The sequence below is a fragment of the Protopterus annectens genome, chromosome 6.part0, assembly GCF_019279795.1.
Source record: "Protopterus annectens isolate FY-2018-M chromosome 6.part0, PAN1.0, whole genome shotgun sequence".
Taxonomy (NCBI): domain Eukaryota; kingdom Metazoa; phylum Chordata; order Ceratodontiformes; family Protopteridae; genus Protopterus; species Protopterus annectens.
Genome location: NC_056737.1, coordinates 934498019 through 934513501, shown reverse-complemented (window position 1 = coordinate 934513501; position 15483 = coordinate 934498019). Strand labels below are relative to the sequence as shown.

At 35.8% G+C, this 15483-nt stretch overlaps 1 protein-coding gene across 1 annotated transcript in view; it reads left to right on the top strand.

The window, feature by feature from the left end:
• Positions 1 to 15483, top strand: part of ASB2 (ankyrin repeat and SOCS box containing 2) — a 473190-nt gene that overhangs the window by 304013 nt on the left and 153694 nt on the right. The gene's annotated exons all lie outside the window — the stretch shown is intronic.

The following is a 15483-nucleotide window of genomic DNA, read 5'->3' as shown; positions in this document are numbered from 1 at the left end:
TGGAATATTTTCAAATGTAACTACTAGGCAATCAGTCTGCAGACTATTACAAGCCTGGCCAGCAACCCACATTCAGAAGTTCCCTCCAGCCTTAAGGAGGATAAAAGAATAGAGACAGGGTGATAATTTGAAACCACCCATCCATATTCTTTAGGTTTATCTTAAAGTGATAAGGGTTCTACTCTCTTTGGTTGTGTACTGTTGGTAAATCAACAATTTACTGGTTTCTTAGAATTAACTTGTGTTCTCAATTGTTTTCAGAAAAGACTTCTCAGTTGATATTGCTTTTTAGGCATGGCTTACCAATGTCTGCCATTATTTAGACTATTCAGACTGACTCTTATGTAAAGTATCTGTTGTACTATTTCTTGGCTTTTCCAGAGCTTGTGATGGTATTAACCACTCAAGCCTCTTACAAAGGCTATCTGCATCAGGGATCCACTACTGAAAGGATTTCCAGCTATTTATCAGACAGCAAGGCTGAATGGACTACAGAATATTCCGGTGATTACATCTCTTACAGATCTGTTCTCCAGGGTTCCATCTTTTGGTCCTCTCCTTTTCTGTATGTATGTCTGCCAGTAAGATTCCCTAACATGGAGCAGCTTGAAAGCAATATAATATACAGGTGATATGGATAACATCATACTTCCTTACACAAGTACAGCCCATGTGTATGCCCACAGTTTTAATGTAAGTCTGATTTACTCAGTTAGAAACTTGAATTTCACGAGCTTGTTTACTACTAAATGTGAACAAATGTGAACTGTTGCAATTATAGCAATTCTTGTAACAACCACAAAAGACAGAAATTGAAAACACATTAAATTACAGAGAGCACCAAATATCTTGAAATGGAATTGGATAATTGATTATACTTTAATTGATAGATTAATAAAACAGTTTTTAAATTGTACTCAGACTCAGAAGCATAGCAAGGGTGGGCTGAAGAGGGCAGCCATCCTGGGTGTAAAGTATTAGGGGACAAAATTGAGAAGTGCATTTTTTGCCTTATATTTTTCTTTATCTGCATTTCTGAATGCCAGTACAGAAAGGCACTTCGGAGCTTCAGCCATGTTAACTGTAGCAAGACAAAAATGTAGAAGTTATATTTTTTTTTCATTAAAGAGTTATGGAGGCATGTTTTTTTTTTTCTTTTCAGTTGAAGAGCTGAGAGGTTGATGACTGGCTGTAGGAAGCAAACTGGCGTGTATGTACTTGTACACTTGCACAGTTTTTCCTGCTTACATTCTGTTGAGTGTATATCTATATGTGGTGTTTATAAATTAAGCAATAGGCCCAAATATCGATGTGACTAATGTCAACAACAATGTAAGCACCAAAGACTAACCTTAACACATGCAAAATTAGAATAAGAAAAACAATAAAATAACATTGTTTTTTAAAGGGGGGGGGGTCCCATGTGAGGAGCTATGCCCCCATACCCCCCACTAAATATATATGTATATATATATATATATATATATATATATATATATATATATGTGTATATATACTTACTCAAGATTGTATCATCTTAACAGATGCCGACCAAAGCTAGATATGACCGTATTTGGTTCCTAGAAATATATATATATATATATATATATATATATATATATGTATATGCAAAATCACAGAACCCAAGAGGCAGTATACAGTCCAGTTTACATATAGCGACTGCAATGATGTCAATGTTCAGTGAATCCTTGATAAATCCTTGATAAAGTATAAAATCCACAACAGATAAAATTAAAATAAAACAAGCAACAATTTATTGTAGAGCAAGATTCGTAAGCGCTTTCGCGGACTTCACTCTCCGCTTCCTCAGACGATACTGTTACAGAAAACACATTCATTTAAATAGGAACATCCTAATATATCAATTAACTAATTAATCAATTTAGATAAAAATGCGATATGACATATATCAAAAAACTAAATTTTATATAAATGCAAATAAATATAATAGCATAATCAATAAAAATAAAATATATATATCTGCTGATACTTAAATGTCTATCATACAAACTAATATGCATGCATTTAAAAATAATAATTATTTAAGTTTCCTTAAATTCAAAGCAGGCTTTATAGAGACTGTATCATTTAAGCCCCTTCCTCTATGAGCACCCAGCCGTAAAATCCACTTAAGTTCTGCATGTTCTGTGTCATTAACAATATTACCTAAATGTAAGCTGGGGGGCTGAACATGTAGAATCTGGAACAGAAATGTATGACTGGGACCATTGTTAAGAACATGTTTGGCTATGGCACTATATTCTTCTTTTCTTTGGATGTTATATGTATGATCCCTAATTCGTTCTCGTAAGGATCTATTTGTTTTGCCCACATAGTAACAAAAACACGTTACACAGTGGGCAATGTAAACAATATTTCTAGTGTTACAGTCCCCATGCGTCCTAAGTTGCCATAGATAACCTGTGTCAGGATGTTTGTAAAATCTGGATTCATCAACATAGATGCAGTAGGCACATTTTCCACATTTTCTAGTTCCTAGAAAAGTGTTATGCAAACTTTCATAGGGACCCTGTCGGCTATTTTGATAACATAAAGATTGTTTTAAAGTTTTACAGTTTTTATAAACAAATTTAGGTTCATTTCCAACCAGTTTATGTGTCTTATCATCTACCAATAAAATGTGCCAATTATCATTTACTATCTTGTGTATCCGATGTATATTACCACAATATGGTATCACTATGGACGGAGTATTAGTCCACTTGGTATTAACTGTCCTGTTATTATATACATTGCTAGAGGAAAAAAAGGGTTTAGCTCTAGTTGTTCTAAGCTCATCCATTTCTTTATATATCTTATTAATTTCTTCCTCTTCATAACCTCTATTTAAGAAACTTTGTTTAAGCTCAATTAACTTATTATCAAAAATTGCATCATCACAACATAAGCGAGACAACCTCATTGCTTGGCCCTTGACAATATTTGCAAAGAGCCTGGGGTTATGCATACTATCATAATGTAGGAAAGCTGGCCTGTAACATGGTTTTCTATAGAGCTTGGTTTTTATAATGTTTTCTTCACTATATACATTAACATCTAAAAAATCAATTTCTTTATTAGAGTAGTTGGCAGTGAATTTTAAAAATGCATTGGTGGAATTTAATTGATTAATCAGACTCAAACAACTCTCCTCATTGCCGTTCAAAACAATGAAGAGGTCATCAACAAACCTTTTAAAAAACAATACATTTTGGTTATTAATTAAAGATTGTTGTTCCCAGGAAACCATAATGAGGTTGGCATAGGTGTTTGCACAACTGGTTCCCATTGCTATTCCTGTATTTTGCTTATAGTATTTGTTGTCAAACAAAAAAACATTATTATCCAAAACTATTTCTAATAAGAAACATAAAAGATCAGCCTTAACTACTTCCATTTTGTTGTCATCTATTAATAACTTCCTAAGCATTTCTAAACCAATAGAATTAGGAATGCACGTAAATAGAGCTTCTACGTCCATTGTAATAAAGTAACAATTTTTCATGTCAGTATGGTTGGTAGTAAACTGATACAAATCCCTCAAAAACTGCTCTGTATCCTTCAAAACATTCGTATACTTAGATAGTATAGTTTTTAATTCATAATCTAAGTATATGGATATAGCCTCTGTAGACCATCCAGCACCCGCCACAATGGGTCGAAACTTGGGGTGTCTGGGGTTCTTATGGATCTTGGGAAGTTCTATTGGTTTAGAAATGCTTAGGAAGTTATTAATAGATGACAACAAAATGGAAGTAGTTAAGGCTGATCTTTTATGTTTCTTATTAGAAATAGTTTTGGATAATAATGTTTTTTTGTTTGATAACAAATACTATAAGCAAAATACAGGAATAGCAATGGGAACCAGTTGTGCAAACACCTATGCCAACCTCATTATGGTTTCCTGGGAACAACAATATTTAATTAATAACCAAAATGTATTGTTTTTTAAAAGGTTTGTTGATGACCTCTTCATTGTTTTGAACGGCAATGAGGAGAGTTGTTTGAGTCTGATTAATCAATTAAATTCCACCAATGAATTTTTAAAATTCACTGCCAACTACTCTAATAAAGAAATTGATTTTTTAGATGTTAGTGTATATAGTGAAGAAAACATTATAAAAACCAAGCTCTATAGAAAACCATGTTACAGGCCAGCTTTCCTACATTATGGTAGTATGCATAACCCCAGGCTCTTTGCAAATATTGTCAAGGGCCAAGCGATGAGGTTGTCTCGCTTATGTTGTGATGATGCAATTTTTGATAATGAGTTAATTGAGCTTAAACAAGGCTTTTTAAATAGGGGTTATGAAGAGGAAGAAATTACTAAGATCTATAAAGAAATGGATGAGCTTAGAACTACTAGGGCTAAACCCTTCTTTTCTTCTAGCAATGTATATAACAACAGGACAGCTAATACCAAGTGGACTAATACTCCGTCCATAGTGATACCATATTGTGGTAATATACATCGGATACACAAGATAGTAAATGATAACTGGCACATTTTAGTGGTAGATGACAAGACGCACAAACTGGTTGGAAATGAACCAAAATTTGTCTATAAAAATTGTAAAACTTTAAAACAATCTTTATGTTATCAAAATAGTCAACAGGGTCCCTATGAAAGCTTGCATAATACTTTTCTAGGGACTAGAAAATGTGGAAAATGTGCCTACTGCATTTATGTTGATGAATCCAGATTCTACAAACATCCTGACACAGGTTATTTATGGCAACTCAGGACGCATGGGGACTGTAACAGTAGAAACATTGTTTACATTGCCCACTGTGTAACGTGTTTTTGCTACTACGTGGGCAAAACAAATAGATCCTTACGAGAGAGAATTAGGGATCATACATACAACATCCATAGAAAAGAAGAATATAGTGCCATAGCCAAACATGTTCTTAACAATGGCCCCAGTCATACATTTCTGTTCCAGATTCTACATGTTCAGCCCCATAGTTTACGTTTAGGTAATATTGTTAATGACACAGAAAATGCAGAACTCAAATGGATTCTACGGCTGGGTGCTCATAGAGGAAGGGGCCTAAATGATACAGTCTCTATAAAGCCTGCTTTGAATCTAAGGAAACTTAAATAATTATTATTTTTAAATGCATGCATATTAGTTTGTATGATAGACATTTAAGTATCAGCAGATATATATATTTTATTTTTATTGATTATGCTATTATATTTATTTGCATTTATATAAAATTGAGTTTTTTGATATATGTCATATTGCATTTTTATCTAAATTGATTAATTAGTTAATTGATATATTAGGATGTTCCTATTTAAATGAATGTGTTTTTTGTAACAGTATCGTCTGAGGAAGCGGAGAGTGAAGTCCGCGAAAGCGCTTACGAATCTTGCTCTACAATAAATTGTTGCTTGTTTTATTTTAATTTTACCTGTTGTGTATTTTATACTTTATCAAGGATTTATCAAGGATTCACTGGACATTGACATCATTGCAGTCGCTATATGTAAACTGGACTGTATACTGCCTCTTGGGTTCTGTGATTTTGCATCTACCTAGGGATACTGTGTTTTTTACGTGTTTTTTGGGTTTTTGGAAGAGGCAGTTACGAACATGGATTGTTCAGATGGAGCTAAAGGTATTGTTCTCAATAACAGTCTGAGAAGTTTGCTAACTACTAATGTGAATCCTCTTTTGAATACGAATTCACTAAATGTACCGGAAGTAATACCGTTTAACTCCAGTAATGAACTATTGATCAGAAATCTTAAACGTGACATTGAGAATAATGTTTTTAAGTTTAAGCGCTTACAGAATCAGCGCTACCATTTGGAAGCGAGCTTAAATTTGAACATCGTCCCCCGAGGTCTAAGAATACTAACTATGCCAACATATGGCAATCAGTACCCTGACCTCTTAACCAAATGGCAACAGCTGAACCTAAGTACCAGTAAAGCCTATATGGAATTATTACTAAATTTTTTTCAACCCATTGAAATTAATCTTCGGGAAGAAATTATTCAACAGCAGGGGGAATTATTCAACATATATGGAGATGGTCCAACGGAGGTATTTTTACAAGACATTACTGAGAAAATATTGCGATATGAAGCCAAACTTCTTGATGTCAAAAAAAGAAAATTATTGAGAGATTTGGATGATTTCAATAAACAAAACGTCTTTACTTGGCCCAGGAATGTTGTCTTAGATTCTAATGTTAACAACTATAATCAACGACCTCAGCGTGCTATGGCAGCACGTTTGTCTACTAATCAGGGTTTGAAGACTATTGTCAGCCAACCAGCGATCAGAATAGAGGGCTGTGAAATTAATAGGAAGCCGGATGAGGAGCCGATTAATGCAACAACGAACAGCACGGTAGAAGCCACAGATAACACTGTGGAATTAATATTGTCGCCACAATTACCAGCATCCACATATTCTACCCCTAAGGAAGGTCCTGTTGGGGCAGAGATGAATATGGAAACTAACACTAGCGTACGTCCACTACCAGATGTACGACGTAAAATTTTGGTTGAAACATCACATACGGTTGATCCGTTGGCTTTTCCATTGCCATTCAGAGCAACCAGGAAAAAGTCCGTGGAAGACAACACGCAACGTGGACAGAAACGCAAGGAAATGGTACAAGCTCCACAGGTGCGTACTATCAAAAAAATGTGGACAACCGAAACTTGATATGGAATCTCTCTAAGCGTAATTTAACAGCATCTGAATGTGTTTTATTGAATAAGGGTTTGGGCTTCATACCGACTACTTGTATTGACGTTAGTGACACTATTTTAGCTATGCGAATGTTTACACGTGATATTTCGTTAAAACTTTCTTTGGAGCAGGACAGTGAATTATCACACAAAACGTTTAAAAAGAGGAGTAACTTTGTTCCGCCCGCACCGCCTAATGTTGATACCTTTTTAAAGGCTATTGAGAAAGACATTTATGAAGACTCCTCATTTATGAGGTTCAATGGTGTTAATAATTTAACTAATGAGGAATTATTAGCTCTGCGTAGCTTACAAAATGATGATAACATTACAATTAGGCCCTGTGATAAGGGCGGGCTGGTGGTGATTTTGGATACTTCTTACTATTTAGATAGCATGCACGAAATGTTAAATACAAATGCCTATGAACAAGTTTCCTTAGACTATATTTGTAATTTATTCAAAACAATATATTTTTCGTTGTTAGACTGTTTGCATACAGGTATTATTACAAAGGAGTTATTTAATTATTTTAATATTGAATACCCCTATATCCCTAGGTTACATGGACTTCCTAAGATCCATAAGAACCCCAAACACCCCAAGTTTCGACCCATTGTGGCGGGTGCTGGATGGTCTACAGAGGCTATATCCATTTACTTAGATCATGAATTAAAACTTTTATTATCAAAGTATACGAATGTTTTAAAGGATACAGAGCAGTTCTTAAGGGATTTATATCAGTTTACTACAAACCATGCTGATATGAAAAATTGTTATTTTATTACAATGGACGTAGAAGCTTTATTTACGTGTATTCCTAATTCTATTGGTTTAGAAATGCTTAGGAAGTTATTAATAGATGACAACAAAATGGAAGTAGTTAAGGCTGACCTTTTATGCTTTTTATTAGAAATAGTTTTGGACAATAATGTCTTTTTGTTTGATAACAAATACTATAAGCAAAATACAGGAATAGCAATGGGAACCAGTTGTGCAAACACCTATGCCAACCTAATTATGGTTTCCTGGGAACAACAATATCTAGTCAATAATCAACATGTACTGTTTTTTAAAAGGTTTGTTGATGACCTCTTCATTGTTTTGAAGGGCAATGAGGAGAGTTGTTTGAGTCTGATTAATGAATTAAACTCGACCAATGAATTTTTAAAATTCACTGCCAACTATTCTAACAAAGAAATTGACTTTTTAGATGTTAATGTATATAGTGAAGAAAACATTATAAAAACCAAACTCTATAGAAAGCCATGTTATAGGCCAGCCTTCTTACATTATGATAGTATGCACAATCCTAGGCTCTTTGCCAACATTGTCAAGGGTCAAGCGATGAGGTTGTCTCGCTTATGTTGTGATGATGCAATTTTTGATAAAGAGTTAACTGAGCTTAAACAAGGTTTTTTGAACAGGGGTTATGTAGAGGAAGAAATTAATAAGATATATAAAGAAATGGACGAGCTTAGAACAACTAGAGCAAAACCCTTTTTTTCCTCTAGCAATGTATATAATAACAGGACACCTAACACCAAGTGGACTAATACACCGTCCATAGTGATACCATATTGTGCTAATATACATCGGATACACAAGATAGTAAATGATAACTGGCACATTTTATTGGTAGATGATAAGACACACAAACTGGTTGGAAATGAACCTAAATTTGTTTATAAAAACTGTAAAACTTTAAAACAATCTTTATGTTATCAAAATAGTCGACAGGATCCATATGAAAGTTTACATAATATTTTTCTGGGGACTAGAAAATGTGGAAAATGTGCCCACTGCATCTATGTTGATGAATCCAGATTTTATAAACATCCTGATACAGGGTACCTTTGGCAACTTAGGACACATGGGGACTGTAACAGTAGAAACATTGTTTATATTGCCCATTGTGTAACGTGTTTCTGTTACTACGTGGGCAAAACAAATAGATCCCTGCGAGAGAGAATTAGGGATCATACCTATAACATCCATAGAAAAGAAGAATATAGTGCCATAGCTAAACATGTCCTCAATAATGGCCCCGGCCACACGTTTTTGTTTCAGATTCTGCATGTTCAGCCCCCTAGCTTACGTTTAGGTAATATTGTTAATGACACAGAACATGCAGAACTCAAATGGATTCTACGGCTGGGTGCTCATAGAGGAAGGGGCCTAAATGATACAGTCTCTATAAAGCCTGCTTTGAATCTAAGGAAACTTAAATAATTATTAGTATTTTTATATGTATATTAGTTTGTATGATAGGTATTTTAGTATCAGTAGATATATTTTTTATTTTCATTGATTATGCTATTATATTTATTTGCATTTATATAAAATTGAGTTTTTTGATATCATGTTTTATTGCATTTTTATCCAAATTGTTTAATTAGTTAATTAACATTAGGATGTTCCTATTTAAATGAATGTATTCTTTGTAACAGTATCGTCTGAGGAAGCGGAGAGTGAAGTCCGCGAAAGCGCTTACGAATTTTGCTCCATAATAAACTGTGGCTTGTTTTATTTTAACTTCACCTGTGGTGGATTTTATACTCTATTAAGGATTTATCAAGGATTTACTGGACATTGACATTTATTGCAATCGTCATATGTAAATTGGACTGTGTATTGCCTCTTGGGTTCTGTGATTTTGCATCTACCTAGGGATACTGTGTTTTTTACATACATATATATATATATATATATATATATATATATATATATTTGGTTCCCTATCAGAAGCCTGAAACACTATAAGCCTGAAAATCAAAATCCTGAAAACTATAGACTGAAAGACCAAAATCCTGAAACTCAAAATCCTGAAAACACAAAATGGACATACTGACGTCATTGTGGCTTTGCTATTGTTAGCCCTGTGGTGTTGGGTCATGCGTTGGGTTCAGGTAAGTGTGCGGTTGGTTTTATGTTAGGGTTAGGGGCGGTTTAAGTGAGTTAGGGTTAGGGCGCAGGTTAGGCATGTATGCAATAGTGACAAATATTGGGGTTAGGGGTGGTTTAAGTGAGTTAGGGTTAGGGCGCGGGTCAGGTGAGTGTGCAATAGTGACGGACCTTAGGGTTAGGGTTAGGGTCAGGGTCAGTTGGTAGATATTAGTGTCTTTATAGTGACATATTAGCATTATTTGTGTTTTCAGGATTTTGAGTTTCAGGATTTTGGTCTTTCAGGATTTTGGTCTTTCAGTCTATAGTTTTCAGGATTTTGATTTTCAGGCTTATAGTGTTTCAGGCTTCTGATAGGGAACCATATATATATATATATATATATATATATATATATATATATATATATATATATATATATATATCTATACATATATATATATATATATATATATATATATATATATATATATATGGATCTAGGACTTTTGCACGAAAGTGCAAAAGCCCAAATCCATTATCACCGAACACACTTTAACGAAAGCACTTTTCACTGAAAAAGCGCTTTCGTTAAAGTGTGTTAAAAAAACAAACAAAAAAAAACAAATCTACGTTTATGCAGGGGAGCAAACACCCCTGCACCCCCCATGTGGGGGGCTGTGCCCCCCACACCCCCCTACTTTAATATTCTACAATAAATTGTTGCTTGTTTTATTTTAATTTTACCTGTTGTGGATTTTTTACTTTATCAAGGATTTATCAAGGATTCACTGGACATTGACATCATTGCAGTCGCTATATGTAAACTGGACTGTATACTGCCTCTTGGGTTCTGTGATTTTGCATCTACCTAGGGATACTGTGTTTTTTACATACATATATATATATATATATATATATATATATATATATATATATGTATATATATATTTGGTTCCCTATCAGAAGCCTGAAACACTATAAGCCTGAAAATCAAAATCCTGAAAACTATAGACTGAAAGACCAAAATCCTGAAACTCAAAATCCTGAAAACACAAAATGGACATACTGACGTCATTGTGGCTTTGCTATTGTTAGCCCTGTGGTGTTGGGTCATTGTTGTTCAGTAGGTAAGTGTGAGGTTGGTTTTATGTTAGGGTTAGGGCGGTTTAAGTGAGTTAGGGTTAGGCAGGTTAGGCATGTATGCAATAGTGACAAATATTGGGGTTAGGGGTGGTTTAAGTGAGTTAGGGTTAGGCGGTCAGGTGAGTGTGCAATAGTGACGGACCTTAGGGTTAGGGTTAGGGTCAGGGTCAGTTGGTAGATATTAGTGTCTTTATAGTGACATATTAGCATTATTTGTGTTTTCAGGATTTTGAGTTTCAGGATTTTGGTCTTTCAGGATTTTGGTCTTTCAGTCTATAGTTTTCAGGATTTTGATTTTCAGGCTTATAGTGTTTCAGGCTTCTGATAGGGAACCATATATATATATATATATATATATATATATATATATATATATATATATATATATATATATATATATATATATATATATATATATATATATATATATATATATATGGATCTAGGACTTTTGCACGAAAGTGCAAAAGCCCAAATCAACCATCACCGAACACACTAACGAAAGCACTTTTCACTGAAAAGCGCTTAAAGTGTGTTAAAAAAACAAACAAAAAAAAACAAATCTACGTTTATGCAGGGGAGCAAACACCCCTGCACACCCCCCTACTTTAATATTCTCACTCCAAGATCACACTACAGTGGGGAAAAGGGAATTTTCCCTTACCCGCACTGTAGTACAATCTCCGGAACAGGCATACTTACGTGAAAGTGCTTTTTTGGTGAAAAGCACTTTCGCGTAAATATGCCCCACCAATAATCATTTGGTGAAAAATGTTTTCGGGGATCTGTACGGATCCCATATATATATATATATGGTTCTACCTGACATAATCGAAACCACACAACACCGACAACCACATCACCGACACCACATATTCGACAGTCCATAAACACGAAACCACACATAACCGACAACGAAATAACCGACGGTACACAAACACGAAACCCCATACAAAACAAAACACATCCCCATTCCACAAACCACACACACAACACAAGCACACCAAAATCCTTACAAGCCCACACTAAACCTTACCCTAACCCTAAGGTCCGGCCCCTAACTCACTTACCCTAACCCTAACTCACTTAACCCACCCCCTAACCCTAACTCACTTAACCCACCCCATCGCCTCCCTAACCCTAACTCACTTAACCCACCCCCTCCCTAACCCTAACTCACTTAACCCACCCCTATCCCCACAGACCGTCAATCTCCACACTTACCTGCGCACCGCTACGTCCGTCACTACGCATACTCACACAGCCTTTCCCCATGTCGGCATCCTCGGCGTTGGTGTTGTCATCCGTCGTGTCGGTCTTCTGCATTGTCGATGTTCTGCAACCCGGTCTTCTCGATCTTCTGGAGCTCAGTTCGATGTCGGTCTTCTCAGCTGAAGTCAGGTAGAACCATATATATATATATATATATATATATATATATATATATATATATATGACACACAGTGTAGATATGTAGATATCTAGAGATCTATATATATGTCTGTGTGTGTGTGTGTGTGTGTGTGTGTGTGTGTGTGTGTGTATGTATATATATATATATATATATATATATATATATATATATATATATATATATATATATATATATATATAAATACATGTATAGGTTTACCATCAAATGTGGAATGGCACTTACAGGAAACTGCAATGGACAACTGTGTCTTTTCCAGTTTCTGTAATGTCATTCTGAAAATGTTCGAATGCATATTAGCGAATGGTAGCATACATTCGCTAATGTGCATTTGACATTCTGATATCAGATCGCACTACAGTGGTGATTAGGATATTTACCCTTTTCATCATTGTAGTGCGATCTCAGAGTTGGAATATATAATTTGCAGGGGGTGTGGGGGGTGCCGAACTGTAAACACTTTTGATGTAGATGTACAGTTCGTACGGCAGCTTCAGCACAAATGCTTGGGGTCTGAAGTCACTTCCTGACATTCCAAATTTGGTCAAATGTGGACATTGTTGTGATCATTTTCAACATCCCATTAAAGTGACATTGCCACATTTGGAATGTCACTTTGATCAAGTAAGTAGAATTTTTTTTGGCTTTTCCACATTTTAATATAGGTCTACTTCAGAGCAACAAAACCTCACAACACCGAAGACCAAAACACAGAGACAAAAACAACGAAACCCCACAACACCGAAAACCACGTAAGTATAACACACACAAAAAACATACACAAATACATACACAACTGCCCCAAACTACCAACCACACCACCCTACACTACAAATAGGAAGGGGGGCAAGCCCCCCTGCACCCCCCACACCCCCCTACTTTAATATTCTAACTCCGAGATCGCACAAACAGGCACACAAGGCAAACTCACACCCACACAGTACAGTCCCTCACACACACCACAGTCACAACACACACTTACACACAGCACTACCCCTCACAAATGCACTTACACATGCATACTCACCCACAGCGCAACACCAAAAGTGCTAAATCAAAATCCCGTAACACCAGAATTTTGGATTTCTCGCTTTTCTGTGTTCTGCAGTTTCGTTGTTTTGGTCACCTTCAAAACACTTTCGATGTTCTGGTCTTTCGGTGTTTTGAAGGAGACCGATATATATATATATATATATATATATATATATATATATATATATATATATATATGTATATGTATCAAACATATATGTTTGTATAGAGAGAGAGAGAGATAGATAAGCCAATTGGATTGATGGCTGATGTCAGGTACATCAACTGTTCAGTTGTTAATTTGGTCCTGACCCTGAGAACATGAAAGGGTTAACTATCTGAATGTGGATCTGACATTGAAAAACTAAGAGATTTGCTGGAATCTGGTATCCACACACTTCACATGCCCCACCCACTCATGCACACATTTGTTTTCAAGAAGTATATGTTTAGTTTAGAGAGAGGGAGAGAGTTAGACAGAAAGAGCGTGTGTGAAGTAAGCAGCAGTTGGAGATACATGCCCCAGTTTAGGAGTGTTCTGGTTCTAGAAAGTTCAGTAAGTGGACTTCACTGGGGAAGTAGACAGGTAGTTGTGACCTGTTGATGAGCACGTGGAGAGGCTGTGCACTAACAAGCACTTGTGAGCTTGGGTAGAGAGACTGTGTGCTTATAGTGAAATTTATTTGGCCTATGCATATCTGGAAGATTTTACATTTGAAAAAATGAATAAAATACTAAAGTAGGTAGAAGCTGTAGTTGCTAAAGGCAAAGAACTACAACAGTAAATAGAGCAGTCCCAAAGAGACGACTAGAAGAGGTTATTTCAGGGCAAAGGAAACTGGTACATGCTTGCTCCTACCAAAGGAAAGACATAGTAGAGCTGGATAAATTCTGCGCATACTTGAGGAGATCACGTAAGTCTAGTCCTTGAACCTGAGTGACAGAAGAGAAGCCGAGACCCAAGTTGAACTTTTATGCTTCCAGAATGATAAAGATGAGTTACTGCAGGATCAGTAAACTACCAGCAAAAATTATATTGATCTCACAACCAAGTGCAAGAGCCTGCGGGCAAAAAGTGGTTTAGAGAACACAACAGAACCCACATGGATGATGCTGAGTGGTTAAAACTATGTTAGATTAGAGTAGCTACCACCAGGAAATAAGAACTGGGGTAAGTGAGAGAATATGGATTGAGAAAATTAAGTGTAGATTTGAATAATAAATAATAATAAATACAGATTATTGTTATGATAGGGTACTTTTTGAGAATTATGCTGTTATCAGTAGGGAGTGTCTCCCCTTGTCCTGGTAAAGTTAATTGTAGTCAGCATCTCACATATTCTAGAATGAGAAGGAAAGGAATAAATGTGAGTCACAGACCTATTCCAGGTAGTCTGCTGAGCTCTGTCTGTTACAGACCTAAACACTTCCCTTTCAGAAACAAAGATTTGTTTTCATTAGAAAATCATTTATCATACATTCATTTGTAATAAATAGTATGCATTTATTTTAAAATTGTAGGTTAGGTCAGGTCAGTAATTCAACATTTGCTGCCGGCACTCCATAGAATAATGATTCTTTGACTATGACCAAGGTTATCCAAATTTGATTAGCATTCTGAGCACTGCAAGAACCAATTTAGGAGGGAGAGGAATAACAAGACAGAGTGTGCTCACCTCTCTTAGCAGGGGACATTTGGAACTCTATATTCTTGGGTTTGCACTCCTACACACCAGTGGAGAATGGAGTTCAACAGAAGTATCTGCCTTCAGCAATGGTGGAGTTTTTGGGGTGGTGTCTCTCCTGGAAGGAGTGAGTAAGTCCTCATACTCTCCACTGCATGCCGAGTCCTTGGACACTGGTGGGTATGCCCAAAAAAGGATAGGACGTAAAGAGAAAGGCTGCCTAGATGACAGCTAATCTGTGTCTTGGTAATTGCCCCCATGAAGGGTTGTGAATGAGTAATGGGGCCTGTAGCAGTGGCTTGAGGATCAAGTCAGTGGAAATGGTGGAAAAAATGCTGCAAAATATTTTTTCTATTAGCACACAGGTCTTCACCGCATTATAATAAGCCTAATTATACACCAATCATACAAGAAACCTTACAGATGTAAAAATAATGGAAAGCAGGTTTGAAGAATCACATATTGTCTTATGCTTGCGGCTATATGTCACAGAAGCAGCTTAACTAGTCATTGAAACAACAGTTTATAGCTAGCTGAAAGGCATGGGGCTGACCTGAATCAAAGTGTAA